Here is an 8,055-nt window from a genome sequence, read left to right on the forward strand (position 1 = left end):
AAATTACGATGTTCCCTCCCACTGAAAAATCTCGTAAAGCATAACAACTTCTATCTTAAGAGGCACCCAATAAATATGCCAAATTACTTGACACTTGCTTGATAACCGTTTTATCGCCCACTTCAACCGGCCTTTGTTTTATTTTGTTTACACTTTGTACGTACATCGAACAAGTACCCTTTCCCACGCATATATCTTCGAAAGATGGGAATTTTTCAGCCATAAATCACCACCACACACAAAAAACTGATTCGAGAAGAAGAGGAAAACTTCCTCAAGCTACTAATTACCGCAAAACACACAAAGCTTTGTAAAATCAAGCTCTTTGTGGAAGCAACCCCTCGTTTAGAAAATCGTCTCTATTCTTGTTTCTCCAAGGTAAAAGATAAACATTTTTCTTTGCGCTAACGAAGAGCCATGTTGCAGTTTTGTTTTCGAGATGTAGTTATTTATTTACGAGGCAGCTGTTCTGTTTGAATCTGGAGCGATATTACAAAAGTCGTGTTCTATGCCGGTAACAACGAGAGCATGATTGCCGGTTGGTTTATGGGACTCAGTGGGTGGCAGCCCTGATATATCGGCTCGATGATTGTCCGCGGTTCTTCTTCGCCTGACCTCTGACCCCGTCTCTGTTGCAACATTTGTGCTATCTGTGCACATCTACGAATGCCATTATGTAATAACGACAGTCTCGAGTTTAATTTTTTTAATCCTGAAGAGGTGCGTAATAGATTTGCCGAAACAAGGCAATAAATCTGCGGGAGATTTGTCGGAGCGCAGCAAAATGAATTAAAAATCTAGAATGATTAATCCGAATCCAGCTAACAAGGTAATCCAAAACTTGGAAAAGGAAATACTTGATAGTGATATATGGTTTAATTAAACTTGTCTTACGCCTTGTATTCATTTGTTTCGGAAACAGACTGCCAACCTTTGTGAGCGCACCCGATGTCGGCTTAAACAATAGTCTTATCTCTGGTGGTTCTATTATTATTTAATTACCTGATCTAATCGCGATTTTTAGATGGATTTCTGACGGGTACATATGTACATGAATGCATTAAAACGCTTGAAAAATGGCACAGATTACAGGCGAGGAAATTGAAATTATAATCAGGCAATGGTTTAGTAAATATTATAATTAGACTCGTAATTAGTATAAATTACAATTATTAACAATAAGTCTCATTTGAAATTTAAATCGTCTCAGATTATGAGATTTACGTCTGGACGGTGAGATAATAATTATTTTAATTATTTTTAATACCGGCACACTTCTTCGAAAATGGCTTCCAAGCCCGGCAAGGTTTCTCGAATCAGGCGGCTTCTTTCACAAAATTCAATTAACTAGAAAATCAGATGTGTCACACGAGCTTTAACTATTTTTGATGAAATCTGATACAGATAGAAACTAATAACCAATCACAGATCGGTGCTCGTTTCCTTTGTTTCGGGATATATTATAAATATACAAGGTCTGGCGAATAATCAGACTCGAAAAATTACAAATTCAGCATTTTATTTTCTCAAACGAAATTTGAAATTGAAATGTATGTTTACAGTATAATGGCAAAAGTAAATATGTATTTGTAACATAATGTTACATTCTTATTTTTTAAATGCTTTACACTTGTTTAGAAATGCGGTGTTGATAAATTTTTATTAAGCAAGTTGTATAATTCTAGCATTTACTTTAAAATTTGTGATATGGTCAAGGAGAGGAGCTTTATAATGATTTAACACGAAATTTGCGTTTTTCCACTTGACTGTAACAAGGACATTCGAAATGAGGTGAACTCGAATTGCTAACCAGAAAAAACAAGATTTTGCCGTTTTTAAATAATTTAACAGCAATTGACACAAACAGAGAGAAATATGAAAACACAACAATGAGAAATTTATAGGTATAAAAGTAAATAGTGAAAGCAGGGATAACTTAAGACAATTTTTATTTATTGTTTATTTTGTTCTTCGTTTTTCGTACATACTTGTAGATGTTGTGCGAAAATATACGTACATATGAGATGAAAATCAAGTTGATTTTAAAAGTCTGCACAATAACAAAAGTTATTTTCCCGGAGCTTTTTCTAAATCCAAATCTAAATCAAAAACTCACGCTCAAAAACCGACGCTCCAACTCAATGGTATGTGGTAGAGAAATGCTTACACATACAAGTAAAAATTGAAAAATTGTAAAATTCTTTGTATTAAAGTTATTGATAAATGAATTTTTAAATAAATGGTATGTCTAACAACCGTGGTCGTAATGGAATTTGATCAACAATAAAAAAAATTAATTCTGTAGTGGTTTCCTAAGAAATAATTCCCAGTGTTGGCACATCTACAAATTGTGATTTTTTTAATGCAAAAAACTGTCAAAGTCTGATAGTGAATTCAAAAATAATTATTCATCATTAATTACTTAAACGAATACTTAGTGTGAAACATTAAAAAATAATTAAAACTGAAGGAGTTACCAAAATAAATTTGTATTGATTTTTTAAAATATGACAAAGAAAATTAAAAATTACTTCAACTGTGCGCAAAATTGGAACAAAATCTTGATGTTTAGTTTTACAAAATAGTTTTCTTTTGTAGAGATTTCTATTACTGTGTTAAAATATGATAAAATGAATGGAAAAAAATCTAAAACTCAATAATAAAGGTACAATGTATTTTAAAATGATTCTCATCTAGTCGTCTGTGAATTTCCCATGTAAAATTAGAAATACCGTTTTATAGAATTATTTTAGACACCGAATATTACCATTCTCTATTTATTAAGTTTCCAAATCGGAAATAAGCTTTGACAATAAAAGTATTTTCGTGCACTATGTAACAATAGTTGCATTTTTATGAAATTTTTAAAATTAATTAATTGACAATTTGTGAATTTCACAACTGACAGTTTTGACATTTAATGACAGAGAATTCAATTGAGCAGAGCGGCGCAAATTTTTTACGTGAACTAGTTTCAAAGTTAACTAGATGAGAATCATTTAAATACACATTGTACCTAAAATAAACGCTCTGAAAATTACTGTCTGCAATAAGAAAACAAATTATAAAAAAATTGTTAATATTTATGACGATATTTCTTGTTTTTGTGACAAAAAACTGTCAAAAACTAGGGCAATAACATTCCCGGACTTGCCCAGAGTCGCGAGCTTTTATGAGCTTTTTCCAATAATTTGGTAAATCTCACCAAAGCTCATTATTTACTAAAGTCATGACCTAACCATTTTTGTAAACATACAGTGAACAATTCGATTACACTATCATCGAACTTTTGTTTACTCGAAAGAGCGTTGTTTTGAGTTGTACTTCACACATAAATCTTATTTATCGTTTTCTGGAATAAAATATGTATGAGTTTGAGATAACCATTCTCGCAGTTATAGATTTATTAAAATTAACCCTATCACAAGGCATTGTGGCCGTATTTAGTGCTTCGAGACCTCGCCATAAATAATTTTCCTCACACAAAAATTTCATTTCGCGTCCATAATTCTCCACTTATCATCCGAGAGAAAAAGCCAACCCTTAGCCGTTCCATGCTAAAGCGACATTAAATCCTCCACAAGTCTATAATTTTAAACAAATTTCTCGATTTCCCCGCGCCTCATTAATCATAGATACCCATAAAAAAATTACAACACTGCAAATGGACAAACCTTTACGATCAAATAGCGATTGGTTGACATTGGCAACTCGTTAGCGGACGCGTGACAACGGCACATCAAGCAGGCCCTGCCACCAGGCCCCGCCCAGGTCCGTACATTAGAGTAATGAGCCCATAGGGCGGACCGGTGGGTAGGTGGAGCATTTAATTAGTTGATTTAATAAAGCCGATTCGGTCACGTGACACTGATGTCGAATGCATTGCTGAAAAAATCACTCAAGAGTCTTACTTCACATCGTAAAAATTTAAATAGTTTTAGTGCTCATCTAGACATGAATATTTAGAGACAGAAACAAGATTTTACCATTTCGCGAAATCACACATAAAATCATCATTACTACGGTACAATTTGGCAAACAATTATTTTTTCACACATGTTGACTCTTATCTTCATAATTAAAAATTATGATGCATTTTTTCCGAAATTATGGCTCGGCTAATTAGCTATTTGTGTTTCACTGACACCTAGAACTGAATCCGGCTTAAATTAACTATTCTCTCTCCAAGAAATTTCTCTATTTTCATTTAGTCACTTTATATTTATAGTTAATGGACCATAAAATTAATGATCATATTGATTTCAAAGTAGAGAAATTTAAATGCAGTTTATGGTAAGAAATGAGTTATGATGATTCGAGTGCTGTAAATCATGTTGCCCATATAAGTATGCACTTTGCCTCAAGTTTGTATGTAATATTTTTATTTTATAATGATTGCCCATAATCATAAATTGGATTGGAGAACGTGTTAATTATTTGGAATTTTTGTGTTAAAATATATGGTTAGGTATAAGAGTCGGGTCCAATATCGTGGCGTATATATTTTATGATAATCCATTCAGCGTCGGTGTAGTTCATAAAACGTCCATTAGATAAACCGGCACGTAAAGTTTTTATTCCCTGATCCTGTGATGGGTAATTCGTGAGTGTACACGAGGCAAAAGCACAACCACTCGACGTGTTAATCAACACTAGGTCATAATTTCCAATTTCAATTAAGTGGTTTGGCTGAAGCATGGCTGATATAATAAAAGATAGCGATCCCAGTTATCTCATAAAGTAATATCCCATACACACATCCGGTATTACTGGGAATGAAGTGGCAGCCAATGATGAACGGACGTGCGTGGCATTCAATTAATAAGTCCGGGCTCCGGAGTTAATCCCGGACTCGTGTCCCCCGGGGACTACGGCTTGTCATTATTATGTAGATCACACGTTGATCCGTTTGTTCGAGGGGTCAAATCAATAAACGAGCTTGCACTCGATCATCAAGTTGAGATGTCTTAGGGACAGGACGGGGTGTCATCAAGGGTCGCGTCTGAGCGAAAAAACTTGGAAAAGAACTAAAATATACATCAAATACGTTTTGTATTGAACCTGAAACTTGCAAAATGCGGCAGCTTAGAAAACACCACAATTACAATTTCAAAATTAATTAATTTTGTAACTTTTACATGCAGTTATGTTCTATTCTTCTCATAATTTTTAATTTTAGGCAAAATTTGTGTTTGACACGGGAGCAGATTTTATTTAAATTTTCAAAGGTTTGAAGGTGTTGTACAAAGTTTGTCTATTGATACACTCTTTTTTTGAAAATTCATTAAACTGTTTTTAGAAAATTGTGCATAACAAAAAACAATTTTAAACTGTTTTAGGTATTTGAAAATTTTATAATTTATTACCTTGTCAGACTCTTTCCACAATCAAGTAGAACAAATTTTTGATTATAAAAATCTTGCACCCCTACCTCGTAAAGCCTAAAGCCCTTATACCTTATCATGATTCAAAAAAGGATTTCTTATATTTGACAGTTTTTATTTGCTGAAATCGTCTATGCAGGCAAAATATTTGTTATTTTTTAAATTATTTTCATTTCAAATAAAGTGTAAATTAAACAAAATACATATCTTTCAAGTTATCACAATTCACTGTGAGGTTTATTTATTTATTTATTTTTCAATAAATGAACCTCACTGTATTCGACAAATGTAAGATGCCCGAGCTTTTTTATGTTAACTTTATTCAACATACGAGAAAAATTATTAAACCTTATCAACTGATTTTTTCTTGTTATAGCATAGTTTGCATATTCACTGCTTTTTATGTCTTATTATGAGTACTTAAGAATTTTTTAGATGCAATACGGGATTCTTACACATTTTTCTGTAAATCATTTGAACTTTTCGACACGATTTAAAACTTCTCTTTTAAATTAAAATTTTGAATATAACATACAAAATAAAAGGGCAAAAATTTAGCAAAAATTGGAAATTGAAGTACATATTACTCTAAATAAGCCAACGTCGCATTTTACTGAAACTTCTATTGCATTGAAATAATCCTTTTACCAATTACCTCGTTGATGAATGTGAATTTTACAGAGGTATCAGAAATACATGCCTTAATTTTAACAGGTAACAGAGCTCAAACCTTTTTTCTATTTGTAATGTTCAATAAAACTTTTGCAAATTTACTTAAAATTTGGAAAAAATTACATACTGGAACAGAACACAATAAAATACAAACTGATTATTATATATTGAGCGGCTCGTTTGGACAAAAGAAAGGAGGAAAATAGTGAAAATAATAATTAAGAATTTTGCAAAACGTTATACAGAAAAGTTGTTGTGTTTGATGAGTTTTATTACGTAGTAAAATTAATACACGTATTTCTGATACACCCTGTACACAAAATTACTTTATTTTAATAAATATTTATCTTCGAGATCATTTTCATGAGCGCTGTCCAACTTCTCTTTGTTTCTTCTTTTTTGCAAACATTTCAGGAACCAAAAAGTGTACATTTTTATTTATTTATTTAGGAGTTAAATTGCTTAAAATTGGTTGAAATTTCCCAACTCGTTGATTTTTTTTGAGCCAATTTTTTTAAATAATTTGAGTTTTTCTTGTTCAAGAATGAGCTCAGTCACAAGTAACTAATAATGATAATGAACAAACAATATTTGTATGCTTTATCTTTGTGTACCTACCTATGTTTATACTATACATTTTGTTTTTTAAAATTTCCGGCGTGTTGCAACTAGATTTCTTAAAATAAATAAGTTTTTACGTAAAAAAGGTTCCTTAGAAAATTTATTGGTCAGTCCTAATTTGCTTATTGTTTTAGTTTATTTTAACAAACTCTCGCAAAATAAAGTCTCCAACTAAAAATTGATTGATCTATTTTTTCCTTTCTGATTTTCTTGCTTGTTACTATGTATTTTCTATTTCTCCTTTATAAGGCTTAAATAAACAATCAACCATCAACACAACAGCACCTATAGGTAGATACAAGTATCTACACAAAAAGGACTACTGAATTTTGGTTAATTGTCTCAATATGTTGTAGTAAAAAAAGGTTTGCCGTGACCAGGATTCGAACCTGGGTTACTACGGCCACAACGTAGGGTCCTAACCACTAGACGATCACGGCTACTTGTGAACGATAACTTTCACATAATCTGCAGTTCTGCAGCTGTAAAACAACAAACACGGTCCACTTTTATTATAAAAATTAGCATAAAAGATTAGCTAAAAACAATTGAATGAGTTGTAATGGCTTGGTACTTTTCGGTTATTGTTGGTTTAAAATATTTGCGTTTTCCGTCGTCTAAGAGGCGTTTTGTTTCCCTGAAACGGTCCTTTACGCTGGGATGAATTGTGGGATTACTTTGAGAAATTTCTACACGATGTAAAGTAAATCCCTTTTGCCTGCGCTGTTAAATAGTTATATTAATTTATGTCTTACAATATTAAGCAGAACACAATGTTCGGCGGGTACAATTACAACAAAACCAAGTTGTTTGTCGACTAAGCCAAGAGCGTGGGGTACATTAGCTCTAATACACTCGGGGAGAGGCCGACTGCCGTAGTTAGCTAGTTGAATTAATGCCGATGTTGTAGACTGTATGTAGAGAGCATGTAATTAGCATGTCCATGGATGTCTGCTTTTTGTTATCCCTGGCATCACCACCAGCTCTAACCCTTATCCTCGGGGTTATACGGCTCCATGTTCCTTTGCACTGTTTGCTACACCGTACCGCCATTATTATTCGATTTGCTGGTTCGCAAAAATAAAAAAAGGCTCGTGCCGTGACCAGGATTCGAACCTGGGTTACTACGGCCACAACGTAGGGTCCTAACCACTAGACGATCACGGCTGCCCGAGATGAAAGATTGTTGCTAATTGCGTGCAATTTTATCGCACTTCATGCTCTATTAACCGCGCAAATAAAAAGTTGAATGGTTGGACACAGCGATGGAATTTCTAGATTGATTGAACTTGTTTGTTTGTAGCCAAATTTTAGTTTTTGTTTGAAAAAATATTTCGTCCGAAGGTGCGACATCGTAGATTATGAATAAACGCAAAGT

At 33.0% G+C, this 8,055-nt stretch overlaps 2 non-coding genes across 2 annotated transcripts; both read right to left on the minus strand.

Moving 5' to 3' along the window:
* Positions 1-7,045: 7,045 nt before the first annotated feature.
* On the minus strand, positions 7,046-7,117 carry TRNAH-GUG (transfer RNA histidin (anticodon GUG)). Its single transcript has one exon. It is a non-coding gene; the product is annotated as a tRNA-His (tRNA).
* A 655-nt stretch (positions 7,118-7,772) lies between these two features.
* TRNAH-GUG (transfer RNA histidin (anticodon GUG)) lies at positions 7,773-7,844 on the minus strand. Its single transcript has one exon. It is a non-coding gene; the product is annotated as a tRNA-His (tRNA).
* Between the last annotated feature and the right edge of the window lie 211 nt (positions 7,845-8,055).

This window comes from Tribolium castaneum, chromosome 1, assembly GCF_031307605.1.
Source record: "Tribolium castaneum strain GA2 chromosome 1, icTriCast1.1, whole genome shotgun sequence".
Lineage (NCBI taxonomy): Eukaryota > Metazoa > Arthropoda > Insecta > Coleoptera > Tenebrionidae > Tribolium > Tribolium castaneum.